General features: G+C 50.2%; 1 protein-coding gene across 3 annotated transcripts in view; it reads right to left on the reverse strand.

The window, feature by feature from the left end:
* Nucleotides 1-15,821, reverse strand: part of ZNF469 (zinc finger protein 469) — a 158,945-nt gene that overhangs the window by 122,380 nt on the left and 20,744 nt on the right. Inside the window, exon 3 of one of the 3 annotated variants that reach the window (XR_010346609.1) lies at nt 9,088-11,864. The exons of 1 other annotated variant lie outside the window; for it this stretch is intronic. The gene's annotated coding sequence lies outside the window, so the exon portion shown is untranslated. Of the gene's footprint in view, nt 1-9,087; nt 11,865-12,617; nt 12,770-15,821 lie in introns of those variants that run through there. One more of the 3 variants, XR_010346611.1, reaches the window with a different exon arrangement.

The following is a 15,821-nucleotide window of genomic DNA, read 5'->3' on the forward strand; positions in this document are numbered from 1 at the left end:
GCCAAGACAGGTGCAAAAATAAATCAGAGGACAAAACCCAGCTCGTTTTCCTTGTGCCATAATGAACCTTCAAGCTCATTCCAGCAATAATGATACTGTACATGACTTTCACCAAAGGTGAAAGATGGAAAGCCCGGCAACAAAAGGGATGTGAAAAATGTAAAATTAGTTACAACAACTGAAATAAAAATCCCCAAAGAACCAAGGGTTTGAGTAGATTCATTTAGTGCAACAGAACAGGAACCCTGTGGTGGAACCCATGCAGAATTCCAGGGATTTCACCTCTGAGATACATCCCAGGGCAGGATACTTGAGTTACAGTGTGGGACTCAGGAAGAAACAAAGGAGGAAAATGCTGTAATGAATTCTGAGAGGAAAAGCCTGCCGGAATTGATGGGTTTTAAAGCACTTCCAGAAGTCAGCCTTGTTTTCAGGTTGGATAAGAACCACAAATTGAATCAGAGCTCACTTTGTTAGAGCAGCACAGCCACAGAATTCCAAGGAAATAAAAGGGCTTTTATAAATACAAATATATAAATTTACAAAGCCCTCAGCCTGCCTTGCACGGTACCCTCACATTTGCATTTCACAGCAGAAAGGTCCTTTGATTCCCCAAAAACACCCCCTGGAGCTCGGGGCAAAGCTCCAGCTGCAACCAGAGGAAAACCATTTGGAGCAAACAAACAAACAAACAAACAAACAAACCAACCAACCAAACCAGCCAAGTGCCAATCCCATCCCAGCTCCCCCTCGCTGCCTGCTCCCTCCAGGAATGGCCTCGGAGAGCCCTGGTTGGAGGAAGGAGGATGAGCCCTCCTTTCAGGAGGAATGGGTGGGATGGGGAGAGCACTGGACAAACCCCACACTGAACCATCCCAAGAGCTCAGGGCTCACTCCAATTCCTCCTGAGGAATCCCAGCTCCACATGAGTGGCAGGGCTTGGAAACAAGCAGCAAGCTGGGCAAGACCCTCACCTGGGAGGTCAGAGCCTCCAGAGTCCCTCACAGCAGCGGGATCCCATGGGATTCTCCTGGAGATGCCTCAGGGCAGCGGCAGCTCTGCTCTCAGCCCAGCTCCATCCCTATTTATCCCAGCACCCCTGCTCCTGCCTCCGCTGGTCCCCAGCCAGCATCCCTGTGACGTGAGCTCCGGCCCTGGGACCGCTGCTCCTGCCCACTCATCCTCACACGGAGCTGTGGCCCTGGCAGCCGTGGGGAGCTCCAGCTACATCTGCCGGAAGCTGCGGCGTTCCTGGGTGGTCCTGGAGGGAGCCCCACGCTCCTGCAGCGTCTCCACTCGCCCACCTCCCAGCCCAGCTCCAATGGACAGCCTGAACTTTTAGCACGTCCATAAAATGAGTGGGGCAGTCGTTAACTGTGTCATCCTACAAACGTTCCAGCTGCTCCGAGCTCTCCCGTCCATCCCGTTCCCAAAGGAACACTTCCAGTGTGGAGAGCTGGAATTTCACATCTCCCTCCACTGCTGTGCCAGGAGGGATGAGGAGAAGGAAGGACAAGGCTGGCACAGCTGCCTGCTCCTTCCCAGCCTTCCTGAGCCTCTGGATGCTCCAATCCCTCAATGCCAAATCCCAGCATGGATCAACAGCAGACTCCAAGGGGAGTTGGGAGATTTCTCATTTGTCAGGAGATGGAAACTCTGGTGTAGTTTGGAAGCCTCCTCATCACTGTCCTGCTTATCCTGCTCTTTCCCATCCTAAAATTCCTCATCAGGTGCATTATCCTTGGAGGCAGCAGGCACAGAAGCACTGCCAGCCCTGGGAGCTGCACGGGAAGGTCACAGAGAGCAATTCCCCCCCTTGGAATCATCTCCCAATTCCTCCCTGCCTGCCCACATTCCTTCCCCACCTCTGGATGCTCACAGCAGGGAATTCCCCATCCCTGGAAGAGCACAAGGGATGGGGCTTGGAACAACCCATGGCAGGGGTTGGAACCAGAGGAGCTCTAAGGCCCCTTCCCACCCAATCCAGCCTGGGATTCCATCCTGGGAGCTCACCTCCCATCCCAGCCCTGGAGTTTGGGGAAACCCAAGATGAACAGACAGAGTGGACTCCACCCCCTAAACCTAAAAAAAGGAAAAGTTGGGGATTTTTTTTCCTCCCTTTTTAATTTCTCCATGGATCTGTAACCACAAAGCAAACAACCTCCATCTGCAGAGCCACGTTCTCCTGCAGGAAGGAGAGGGGGTGTGGAAAAGCTCTGGGGAGAGGGCTCAGCTGCCAAGCAGGATGTTCTGAGGAGAGACAATGCAATCAGGGCTGCTGAAAACAAGGCAGGTGGGCTTTTCCTTCCATTCCCTCCCCCTTTTTTTTTTCTGCACACCCCAATATTTGTTACAGGGCCCAGCACATCCCATCCTGCCACAGAATTCCCACCTGGGACTCCCCCTGCTCAGGGGGAAGTTGTGGGGATGCACCCAAGTTGGCACCTGCATTTTAGGGAAAGCATTTTGGGAGTGGTGAACAAAACGGCCAGGGTTGAACAGAGTTTGGAATCCAGATTCCACCTTCTGGCTGGCACCAGGGGAGGATTTTTCCCCCTGGTACAATTCCCCGCAGGAAGGTGTGGAAAGCCCAGCCAGCAAAGAGGAGGGATCCCGAGGTTTATCCGACTCCCTGCAGCTCTTGGAGCCCGCTGACAGCCCAGGAGACAGCAGGAAATGCCTCATTTTCACGTGTGAGGGAAACTCCCAGAAAAGCTGCAATCCCTGCAGCTCCATCAGCATCATCACCTTAACTCTGCCTTTTCCCCACCGACTCCAATTAGGCTGAATGTTCCCCGAGCAATAAAGAGCAGGAAATTGGAATTTCAGGAGGATTTTCAGACACTCGGAATGCCCAGGTCACAAACTGACTCGCCCCTGGTGGGAGCTAAACGTTGAGAGCTCCACTGAAGGGATTTTCCCCGTTCCCCTTGAACTCCGAGCGCTGAAATCCTGCGGGGCGCGCGGGAGGAATTTCATTTCATTTCACACAGAGGCATTAATGACATTCCCATCCCAAGGAGCCCCATCCAAACCTATATTCCAGCAGCACCAGCTGTTTGCCTCGACAATGAGCTCACAGCAACTTCAACGTTCATTTGCAGCAGCTGGAAATTTGGCAGGACGGGAGGGGAACGTCTGAGTGCTGTGGACACCGTATGGACGCGCTGGAGGAGAGTGGGATGAGGGCAAAAGTCACCTCCAGCCCCCCAAATTGGGCAGAAATTTGGTGTCACATAACCCTGGTGATCCCAAAATCCTCTATTTGAGGAATATTTAAGGATATTTAAGGAAGGCCACTCCTGGCAGGTCCATCTCTTCCCTCCCAGGGTCACCACCAGCCTTTGCTCTGGATCGCTCTGGAAAAGCTGAACCTCCACATGATTTGCAGATTCCAGCCAAATGTAAAGAGATCAAAGTCCAGGCTCTTTTTATGACCTCACCTCCACAGAACAGTGGAATGGTTTGGTTTGGAAGGGAACAAAGCTCGGCTCATTCCAAACCCCTGCCAGCAGCAGGGACACCTTCCACCATTCAATTCTTCACTTAAAGCACTGCAGCTTACTCAAAATATATTGAATTAGCCTTAAAAAGATGTCTGGAACCTGGGAAAATGTGTTTTCCAAGTGAATCCAGAGGAAAAAGTCAAATTCAAAACCAATCTGAAAGCATCTGTGAAAGTTACAGGGCAAAGATTTACAGTGAACACTGATTTATGTTCCTCAGTGATTGATACATTAAATTATTTGGTACCCAGCACATTCCCATCATCCAGGATTCCTAATAATCCTCAAGTTCAGAAATACCCATTTTCCTTGCAAAGGTTCCCTCCAGGCCCCAAAAGAGACATTTGGAGGCTTCGTTCACCACATGACTAAGCCAAAGTGGAGCACAAAGCACAGAGTAACTTTTCTCCCTAATTCTCCCTGTTCCACGCTGAAAACCCTTCCCTGAAAATCCATTTGTAGGGATTCTGGCCATAACAGGAGGAAGGGGAGAGATCCCGGGCTATTTTTAAGCGGAATTTTGGGATATTTTGGGTATCACCACCACAAAGGCAATGAGACCATCACAGCCCTCACAGCTGGGCTTGCACTGCAAACCCTTTTCCAGCACATCTGGCCAGATGTGCTCCCTCCCTGCTCCAAGCAGCAGGCACAGATGGAACTTTGCTCCAGATCCAGATTTAGATTATGGCAAAAAGAGCTGAAAACTCAGCGTGGCCAATTCCTGCCAGGCTTTGAGCCCCACCACGCCCAGCCCTGCACCAACCTGGGCACTGCCCCAGCTTTTCTCCACACAATTTGTGGGGAAAATCCCATCCCTGTGCCCAGAAATAGGTTTTGGGGAGGCCATGAAGCCAGCTTGATTAAAAACACACATCCAAAGAGCCATTTGTTCATGTGCTGAGCTCTTCCCACCTTTTCTGGGTTGTTGTCCTTCAGAAATATTTGGGAACTCAGCACAAATGGATCAGCCAGAAGGAGAGAGCAGCAGCTCCTCTCCCTGCTTGGTTCCTTGCAAAAAATGCTTTTTTTTCCCTGCTCAAAACTCCACATTTTTCTTTGGCCACAGCTCCTAGGGATGAGCAGGGAGTTCAGGAGAGGGACCCACGCCCTGAAAATCTTTTATCGCCAACATTTCAACTCCAGGCATTTTTTGGAGGTGAGAAAACCCTGCTGAACTTGGGAGCTTGGAAACTTCTCCCCCTCTCGAGGAATCCAGGAGAAGAGGTTTCCTGGGGAGCCCTGTCCAGGCTGGAATCCAGAGAGGCTGCACAGGTTTGGGATGGAGGTGCCTGGAGCACCAGCAGTGATCCAGCCCGTGGCATCCCTGGTTTTATGGGAGCACAGCCAGGGCTGAGACCTCAGGGGGACCCAAGAGTTTTGTGGGTGTCCTGGAGGATGACTCAGCTCCCTCTGAACCCATCACTGCTGATCCATGGGCTCCCAACCACACGGGGCTGAGCAGCACGAAGATTTCCCAGAGAAAAGATGGGGCTGTGGCCTTGCCGAGGATTTGGGAAAAGCACAGGGAAGTGCAGCAGAATTTATCCAGGGAAAAAAAAAAACACCAAAAAAACCCCAAAAAACCCAACAAAAAAACCCCAAAAACCACAAAAAAACCCAAACTAAAACAAAAAAAACCCCCAAACCAAAACAAACAAAAAAACCCCAAAACAAACAAAAAAACCCAACCCCCCCCAACAAACAAAAAAAACCAACAAACAAACAAAAACAAACAAACAAAACCAAAAACCCACCACACAATAAAAAACCGAAAACTAGCTCATGGGTCCTGTGGGCAAATCCCACCATGACCATAAGTGCTGGAAATTTGAATTATTGGGGAAAAGGTCCCGTTACAAAGCGTGGAGGTCTGACAGGAGCAGTCACAGGAGCAGACATTTTATGGCCTTCCTGTGGCTCAGAATTCCAGGTGGGAAGAGAGCTCAGGAAAGTCTGGAAGAAAGAGAGATTCTGCTGCAGCCCATAAATAGCCCTGCCCCAAAGCAGGAGCTGCTGGGGCTGGCACAGTTTCAGGGCCCTGTGGAAAGAAATCGGATCCAAGCCAGGATCCAACCATTCCTGGTGGGAATTTGCTCCATAAGACAAAACCTGAGCCTGCTCCAAATTTAGGCAGCTCAGGCAAAAATTTGGATTATTCATTCAGTGGTGATGGGGAGAAAACACACTGAAATTCCCAACAAATAACATCCAGCTCCAGGTGAAGGGAAGACTGAAGGAATCATGGGAACTTTTCCCAGAATTGATAACATTTTAACAGGAAGGTTTGTGGATACCCTCAGGAGGAGCAAACAGTTTTAAATTGAGAATATTCCCTTGAAAAAATTGTTTTTTCTTGTCAAAATTAATTAAAAGTTGATGGGAGGAATTCCACCACTCCTATTATTTACAGAATTATATATAATATTTTATATAATAATTAATTTGCATTTAAATTACAAATTTTAATAATTTACATTTCTGGCATGTAAACAAAAATTGCCCCTTTCCCAGTAATGATGTGGACAGACACCACTCCACATCAGTTCCCTCAAGGGCTCTGTTATTCCCTCCAGAGAGAATCACAGGATGCTCTGGCTTGGAAGGGACCTTCAGGATCATCCCATCCCATCCCACCCCGGGACACCTCCCACTGTCCCAGGCTGCTCCAAGCCCCTTCCAGCCTGGCCTTGGGCACTGCCAGGACTGGGGCAGCCACAGCTGCTCTGTCACTGTGGAGCCATTCCACCTTTTTTTCATTTTTTTTCCCTAAGATATTGGCAGTTTCCAAGGAAGAGAATTCCCTTTTCCTTCTTTTTGCACCCCTCATCCCATGCCCAGCCAGCAGCACGGAATATCTGGCTCCCAAGAACCCAGGATTCACCTGAGCTCCTCCCACAAGGGTTGTTTTTGTGCTCAGAGGATGCATTCAGGGTTATTAAAGCCCTAAATAGGATTTGGGAAAGGTCCTGTTTCTAATCAAAGATAGGGAATAGAGAGAGGATGCAATTGGAAAAGGATGGAGCTGAAGCCAGGGGGAAATAAAAGCTGGAGAAGTGACAGTGAGGCTCTTTCAGGACTTTCCAAGCTGGTCTCATCCTTTGCCTGTTCTGGAAAAGGACAGGGATTCTGTGTAAAGAGAAAAAGAAGGAAAAACAAAAGGAAAAGGGAAAGGTTTGCTCCTGTCATGTGGGATTAAAGTCCTGCAGGGTGGGATGATGTCATTCCACCTCCTGCTTTCCATCAGCTGGACACGTGGAGCGTGGATCAGCAGTGCCAGGGGAAAACCCAGAGCACCCCCAGATGGGTTAAAGAACAGAAAAAAAAGCCAATTTCCAATTCCAAAGTGTCCCTTTGATCTTCCCTGGGAGGGTGGGGAGGCCCTGGATGGATTTCCCAGAGCAGCTGTGGCTGCCCTGGATCCCTGGAGTGCCCAAGGCCAGGCTGGACAGGGCTTGGGGCACCCTGGGACAGTGGGAGGTGTTGGGATTGGAACTGGATGGGCTTTAAAGTCCCTTCCCACCCAAACCATTCCAAGATCTTTGTGCTTTCAGGTACCCAACCCTCGTGGGGATGAATCAGCAGATCCATCTTTTCCAGGGAAGGAACTGAGCCAAGAAAGAACTCAAGATCCACAGGCACCATCTAAACCCAGAATCCTCTGGGCTGCCCGAGGGCTCATCCCACAGAAGGACTTCTTCTGGAGCTGGATCCATGCTCTGGATCTGACACTTCCTTAAGGAAATTTGTTCCTGCCCTCCCCTTTTCCCTGCCCACAGCTGCTTGGGATGGTTTGGAGCCCAGAATCAGGGAATCCACCACGTGGAATTTGCTGGTTGTTTGATTTCCTGGAGTCAGGAATATCCATCCTCCAATCAACCTGAGGAGTCAGGAGCATTCAAATGCCCTCTCCTAAGGCACAGATCACCGCAGGGCAGGATCCCTGTGGAAGGTGACTCAGCAGAGCAGGAATTTGGGGTTTTTCCAGGCTTTGGGAGCTGGGAATGGCATTTGGAACTAATGGTCCAACCCCAACCCACATCAGTAAATCCATGGATGTTTGGCAGGTCCCCAGGCCACAAAAGGGCCACCAATACTGGCATCCCCCCCACCCAGCCATTCCTGAGGGATCCCAGGAGCTGCAAGAGCACCCCAGGGAATTTCTCCAGGAATCCAGCTTGGAGGGGACACTTCCAGAAGGTCCCTCAGGCATCTGCCACCTCCCCTCCCTGCCACGCTCCAAGCAACCACAGCTGGGGCTGGATGCAGCTGCTGAGCACATCTGGGAGCCCAAGCAGCAGGAAAACAGCTGCAAACAGCTGGATCAGGATAAAAATGCCACCCTGGAGCACTCCACGGGGTTGGATGCACAGAATGCAAATAAAACCCCAAATCATTCTGTTTGCTGCAACTCCCAGACAAAACACGGCTGATCCCAGCAAAGGCAGAGGCTGCTCCCTCCCAAACCAACACAACCAGAGACAGTTCAGCTCCAGGTTGGCTTTTCCCAATTAAATCCGGGTGGTTTTGCCCAGAGGAGCTGACAGAAATTCCAGCAAACCTCAAAGAACAGGAGAAATCTCCTGCATCCCCAAATATGCAGCAGTGGAGGGGCTGCAGAGATGCCAACTGGCAGAAAACAGAGAGGGAACAGAATATTCCTAAAAAAACTCCTCGTTTCCCCCATTCAAAGGAGCCAGGAGGAGGGGGGAGCTCAAACCCTTGCCCTAAACCAGGGTGAGAGGGAAAGAAAACTCTGGGATTCCAGAAGGAGAGTTTTTACTGCGACCACACAGTAAAAGGAAAATAAAAATAGTAACAGGGAAAGCAAACTTCTGTTCCTTCACCTTTTCCTTTCTTTAACCATTTGCTCAGGAATATCCACACAAAATTCACCAAATGTGAAGTTTATATCAATTATATCAATCCCTAAGGAATATTGTCCTCAGTGAATGCTCCCCCTTGGCTCAGGTGAAGCTTTCACAAGGATTTTGGGATCTAAAGCTGCTGAGGCCAAAAACAAGGAAGAAAAAGAGAGGATGTGACTGCAAGGACAGCACAGATTCCATAAAACTTCAAAATTCCAGGAAACCCTCAAGGAGAAAAGGAAAATCCAATGGAGTGCTCTGCTGTTATCACAGGAAGGAGAGAATAGGCACTAAGATATAACAGAAATCCATAACACTTCAGGAAAACCAGTCATTTTTATCCTCCATGGAAAGAAAAAGCCACCCTGAGCCTCAGGATACTTCAGGATAAAAGCCACAGCCCTTCCAGGATTGATGGGAAACTCATTTATAATTATTCTTTGCATGGCTAAGGAGAATCAGCTGGAGCTGCAGCACCAGAGAGGGAAACTGAACTCCCAGAAGGTCCCAGATCCTGGAGAAAGGAATGAGGGAAGAAGTTCCACATCCCCAGCTGAAATTCTTGGAGAATTCACCTGGAGGACACCAGGGAGGAGGGACAGGTAGATTTTGCCAAACCTGCAGCTTTTTGGGACAAATTCCCTGGGCACAAATGGTGGAGGCAGCCAAAGCCAAGTCTGGTCCTCAGGTCTGGATCAGCTGCTCTGGGAATGAGCTGTACACAGCCTCAGCTCCAGGGGAAAGAGTCCCACCACAGCAAGAGAGCTCCAGAGCTCTCCCAGGGAGCCTGGTCCTCGCCCTGAGCTCACAGCCTGGGGTTTGCTGAGGAAGCTGCTGTGGGAAAGGGGGAATTCACCCAACAGCTCCAAGAATCCTCCCTGTAGAAACCCTTGCAGACAGATTTCCGTGGATAAACTCCCCTTGGCTTCTCAGCCATGCTCATTACTTCCCTGGACCTGCAATCCCCCAATCCATTTATTCCCTGCTGCAAACCCCTGATTCCCACCCGCCTCCAACCATCCAAGCACAGCCTCTGATATTCCCCAAGAATCAAACATTTGCTGTCAGGAACACTGAGATTGGAATTTACAAACATCACACAGGAGCCTCACCACAAGGATGGGTCATTCCTGAAGCTGCAGGGGAAAAAAGTCCTGGAAAATCATGGGATTGGATATCCCAACCCCAAATCTGGGATTCTGCCTCCTCTCCTTCACCTCATTTGCTCTTTCCTCTGGTTCTTGTTCTGCCTGGGCACCACACTGGGAGTGACAGATCCCAGCTCCAGCCTCCAGGCACTTCCTTGATAGCACTAAATGACTCTTTTAATAACACAGAGCTCATCCCAGAGCCTCCAGAGGGAGCTTCCCCTCTCCACCCCCCGAGAAGCTTTCCTCCTCCATCTTCCAAACCCTTTCCCCTCCAGTATCCAACTGGTGCAGTCCTGGAGTTCCCTGGAAGCCTCATACCAAGATACAGAGTTCAGAGTTTCTTCCTAAGTTTCCAATGTTCACATGAAAATCCCTTTTTAGCTAAAAACCCTTTGGGCTTGGTCTTAGCTCCTGAGGGACTGAGATGCATGGAAAAGCTGGAGGAAGTTGGACAAGGCTGCACCAGGAGCAGATGAAAACCAGAACCAGCTCCCAAAGACTTGGGAATTAAATGGACTTTCCAATCCCCTGCACTCCACACATTTGCATTTTGTTTTGCTTCTCTCTTTAATTCTGTGGGCTCCCTTGGGCTGGAGTTCAACTCCTCTCTGACAAAATCAGGCACCACATCAGTTCTCTTCCCACTTTATTAAAGCTTTTCCTACCACATTCCAACAGTTACTGGGGTAGTTCTGACCATGGCTGAATCCTGATTTCTGCACCTGTGAGAATGAGGAAATGCACAGGGAATTATCCCTCTTTATCCTACACCTGCTCACGTGCCACAGCACTTTTCCATCAGGAATTCACAGGGCATGTGCACAACCCCGGTGTTCCTGAATAATCTCATGGATTTCACAGCGCAGAATCAGCTCCTGGGAATTCCTGGCTGCAGGGAACTCAGCTGGACAGAGGGATCTTGCTCTGACACGAGATCTTCTGCGAGCCCAGCGCTCGGTGCTCCCGAGCAAGCCCATCTTCCCTCTCTCCTGTTCCTTGGAAAATCTGGCTGCTTGGAATATCTGGCTGCTTGCACCACCTTTCCTGTCCCAGCAGCAGCGTTCCCTCACACCACAGATCCCAGCACAGGACACCAGGAACAGCCTGCAAAGGTCAGTGCCATCATTTGATGTTCTCAGAACGTCTGGATTCCTTCCGGATTTCCCTTGTTCCAACAAAAAAAGAATGGATGGAATGAAGGAAGGGGGACAGCCGGCCCCAACTCCAGGTGCAGCCTACCCCAAACCCTTCCCAGCCAGCTGAGCTCCCCTTTGGGCATCTGCTGAAATCCCAAAAAAGCTCAGGAGCCATCAGGTGGTCATGAGACGTCGAGCTGCTGTCAGGAAATTTCTCCACCGTGGTTTGAGGTTCTGCCTTCCAGCCTTATTTTCCTCAAGCTCCCTTTTCTTCCCTTGAAAATAATCCCTTCGCTCAGATTCTTGTGGTGCAAAGCTTCCAGTAAGTTCCAGCCTGGAATCCAGGCAGGGGGATGGATTATCTGCCTGCAGTAGGACACCTCACTCCAAGCAGTCTAATAACATAAAAATGATATATTTGAAGTGCTGCTCCCTCAATAATACCTTTAAATGGACTCCATTTATTTGAGCATTATAAATAAAAGTGCTGGCACATGTGGAAGTTTCTCTTGGAAAAGGGGAACAATGAACTCTCCAGCTCCTTCAGCCTCTCCGAGCTCTGGTTGCCAACCTCGGAACTGCAATTCTCCAAGTGACTTTAATAAGCAAAATATTCCATTTTCCATGTATTGCTGCTCTTCAGAATGGATCCAGTTCTGGGGAGCGATGAGGAAAAGCTGCAGATTTCTGCAGAGCAAAACCAAAACTCATCCAAAGCTCATCAGAGCCCATTCCAGGGGCTGTGACCGTCACTGGGACATTGGCTTCATCCTTTGTCCAAGAAAAGAGGACCAGCTCCATGCTCATCTCCAGCAGCTTCCAGGTGCCTCCTGCTGCTGGAGCTTTGGTCCCTCTTACACGGTGCAAGAAGCCAAAAGATTATTCCAATCTCCAAGTCCCCAGAGTCTGGAAAACTGCAAATCCAGACCCAAACCTTGGTACTTTTGAGCTCATCTTTTCATGGGAGAAGTTGGAGTAGCCCTGAAAAGATCCTTATCAGTGGCATTTTCCAGAGCTCCAGGAACGCTTTCTCCGTTTTTTGTTTTTAATAATTCCAGCATCAACTGGAAGCTCTGGGGGATTTTTCCACATGTTCTGACACATTGCCTCCATCCCCTTGGATATTCCTGGAGGGATGGATCATATGGTGCTGACAGTTCTGAGCACCTCATGCCGCAGGAAAGAAGAGCTAAAAGCCTTCCCCTGGATAAAAAACAGACAGGGAATCTGATGAGCTCTGAGTGGGAAATGAGGCAGCACCAGCAGCACCTGTGGGCACGGAGGGCTGGGAACACAAAAACCTGTTTAAACCACGATCCCAAAACTCCTGGAAGCAGGTTGGCCCTCTGGATAAGTGGTTGTGCTGCTTCCAATGACTTCATCCCGAAGAAGGGTGGCCATTGGGCTTGCGGGACTGGATTCTCTCCAATATTCCCTGGCTCAATCCCCTCCCCAAGCCCCATTATCTCCAGTCGTGCTCGGAGCTCATCCCACCGCTCCGGAGATTCCCCAGGCACCGCCTTCCATCCGACGGGTTTTTCCTTTGCCAGAAAAACACTGCACAGCCTTGACCTCCCCGTTCTGGCATCGCCGCTTCCCATGGAACGCGCGGCTGCTTTCGCGTCCAACTGGGATAACTGAGGGTGTTTGTGTTGTAACTCCGACCCAGCTGCGGGGCCCGGCAGCCAGGCATGGAGCAGCCCTGGAGCCATCGCTCCGGTGCTCCCCAGCATGGGGACGGCCAGCAGAGCAGCTGAAGGCTGGGTGTGGAGCTCCACCAAGGGCTCCCCACCCCGTCCACTTTCTCCTTTCCCCAAGGATGCCGCGCTGTTCCAGAAGGGTGTGGCGGCATTACGCCATGGAACCGGGACTCGGTGAAACGCTGGAGAGCCGCGCTCGCCCTCGCAGAGCTCGGGGGCTGAGCCCAGCCAGGGCCAGGGAAAGACGGCCTGGGATGGAGCTCCTCCAATGTGTGTCCTCCAACACCCCTGTCCAGGTGGGTCTGCCCACACCACACCTTCCAGTGCTTTCTCCGGGCTCCCAAAGAGTCCTACAGCAGCTGGATCCCAAGGTCCTGGATGCTGGGACCACATAGAGCCCACCCAGCACTGAAGGAATCATGGAATGGATTGGGAAGGGACATTAAAGTTCATCCCATTCACCCCTGCCATGGGCATGGACACCTAACAGTATCCCACCTCCAAACCCAGTCCAACCCGGCCTTGGACACTCCCAGGGATGGGGCACCCATACTTTCTTTGGGAACCTCTACCAGAGGCTCCCCACCCTCACAAGAGAGGATTTCTCCCCAAAATCCCAAATGTTCCATTTCACTTCATACCCCAACTAAGTGCTTGCACTCATTAAGAGTTGAGTACATCCTTTTAATTAAGACTGGAATTAATTCAGCACACCCCTGGAACATCCCAAATCCCTCCTGCAACACTTCATTCTGAAAATACATCTCAACTCAAGAAGTTTCTCCTCATTTTTAGGCCTTTTTTTTCCCCTCACAGCCAGACAGGGAGAGCAGCAGATTCCACTTCCCACTGAGGGCAAGTTACAGCTGCTCCATCTGAGCCAGCCCTCCCTGCAAATACATCCTGATCCTATCAATCCTCACTAAACTTCTGGAATGGCTCTTGTTTATAAAGGCAAGACCTACAGCAGGACATTCAAAATATTTCATATCAGGCTACGCTACAGTGCCTTCCTGACTGGCACGTTCAGAAGGCCTTGGAATTGATCCGGCCGGGATCAGAGCTCCCCAGCCCTGGCAATGGGAATTCGTGTGTAAAGCCAGTAGTGATAAGAGAAGGAAGTCAGCATGGTGAAAAGATGAGAGCCTCATGAAAGCCCCTGGCATTGTCCAGACACAAGAAAACCTCCCAGTGGGAGCCATATCCTGTTTCAGACCCGGCTGGATTTAACACTTCCCTGCAATCTCCTTGCACAAGCCTTGAGTTTTCCAGCAGAACAACCATTAATGCCAAATCTTAACCCAAAGTGGCCTGGAAAAAACCCAAACATCACCAAATTTTGCTCTTCATTCTTCCCCAAGGGCAGAACTGGACACACTTGGACTGAGCAAACATCTTTCCACACTAAAATGCAAGGAAATGGATTCATCCTTGTCTTTACAGGGATCCCAAGGAATTTTAAGAGCCAAACTTGTGCCAACCCTGTCAAACAGACAGTGCCAAGGTGACAGAGCAAGTCTGGGATTATCCAAGTTCTCTTCTGAGTTTTCCAGAGGATTTTCTAGCCATTCTCACTTCCTGGGTCCCACAAAGAAAGGAGGAACAGCTTCCACCCTGAGTATGGGGGACACCCCAGCCAGAGCTCTCACCTCAGTGCACTGCTGCTCCTGTAACTCAAACAACTCTTCCCTCCAACCTCCCAGAACTGCAATTCCAGGTCAGGCTCAGAGGACAAAACATTGCTCAACCTCATAAAGCACAACATTAATCCTCGAGGCAAAACCCAGCCTTAGTTTAACTCAGCTCTGCATGAACCAAAACTTCAGTAGAAAAATCCTCAAGTATTAAATTAACAGAGATGTGGGACCAACTTCCACATATTCCAATTTTTTCATACTGGGAATCTTGGGTGCTGTGAAAAGCTCAAAGTTCAATGTGACAGAACTGGAGAGCTCAGCACATCTCCTTTGCAATGGAACCAGTGGGTGTCAGGAACTGGCCAGAGTGAAGAGCAAAAAGGTTTGCAGAAGATTCCTTCTTTTCTCTTTAGAGCAGCAAAGTGACCGAGGTCAGGGCTGGAAGATTCCTGGTGGAGGCTCTGGCTCCTGATGGGATCGGGGAAGGCAGAAACAAACTGGGCTAAACACCTGGTGACAAAAGTGAGGGGGGAAAACCACAAACTGGGCTAAAGCTGGTGACAAAAGTTGGGGGGGAAAGCATGAACTGGGCTAAACCTGATTACAAAAGCAAGGGGAAAAAAAACACAAACTGGGCTAAACCTGATGACAAAAGTGAGGTAAATAAAAAACAACTGAGGAACCATAATTTGACAGTGACGTTACAGGGAAACATAAAAATAATCCCAGTAGTGATGTCTGAGAGCCAAATTTGATGAATTTATGAACAATGCAACAGGTTGGAAGCTCTGCCTTCACCAGGGACCAGCCCCAAACTTTGAGGGGAGATGAAACCTCCCCAGAATTTGCCTCAAATTGAGGAGCAGCACCCCAGGGATGTGTCCCTGGCTCGGCAGAGCAGCACGATAAGGAAAGCTGTGCTCACGTGCAGAGCTCTGAGCGACCTCAGACTTGGCTAAACCTCATCCCCTAAACACACTCCAGACCTGGATGGCTCAAAGGGACCCAGCCTCGCCTGAAAGCTCCAGACCTCCAGGAAATCAATGGAAAAATTTTATAGCTCACATGCAAGCAGGGTCAAGGGCAGAGCGTGCACGGAGCCTGTCGAGATGTACGTTCAGGAAAACAAATGTGTGCATTCAGCTGGGAAGGGGCTGGCTCATCCCTGAGGGAATCATCTCCTCCACCCCGTCCCACGGCAGGGAGGGAGTTGGGGGGATCGTTATCATCCACGTGTGGGCCAGGAAAACCCAAGTCATCTGTTTGCCCTTTCCAACACCTTTCCAGCCGTGCTGGAGGCGAAGCCATGCGTGAATCCATCCATCCCTCCGCGCAGGGAAGGGGAGAGGAGAGGCTGAGTGACTCAGGAATGTGCAGCCTGCTCTGCCATCTGCTCCTGGCACGGGCCCGCTGTATCCCAGCCATCACACGGGGCTTGTGGAAAAGGCACAGCCCCGTGCCAATCCTCCCTGGTTGGAGGTTCTCAGGGCTATATTTAGGATTTTTGGGCAGGAGCAGGGTGTTATTGGTTGTTACCAGGACAAAAACATGTGATTCAATCGGCAACAGCTCGGTTCCACCGGGCCACAGCATCATGTGAGCCCTGGTAACAGCCACATCTGCCAACTTCCCAAGACTTCTGGAGTATTATTTTTCCTATTTATTGTTCACTCCTCAACATGTTGAACAAAGACAGGGACTTGCTGCACGCTGCAATCTGGACTCACCGTGTCCCATCCAGATCAGAGCAAAACAGCTCGGGATTGGGAAATACACAGCGTGATTTAACCCATAAATCCAGGATTTCACTGGCACAGCTGCTC

Source organism: Passer domesticus, chromosome 12 (assembly GCF_036417665.1).
Source record: "Passer domesticus isolate bPasDom1 chromosome 12, bPasDom1.hap1, whole genome shotgun sequence".
Classification (NCBI taxonomy): domain Eukaryota; kingdom Metazoa; phylum Chordata; class Aves; order Passeriformes; family Passeridae; genus Passer; species Passer domesticus.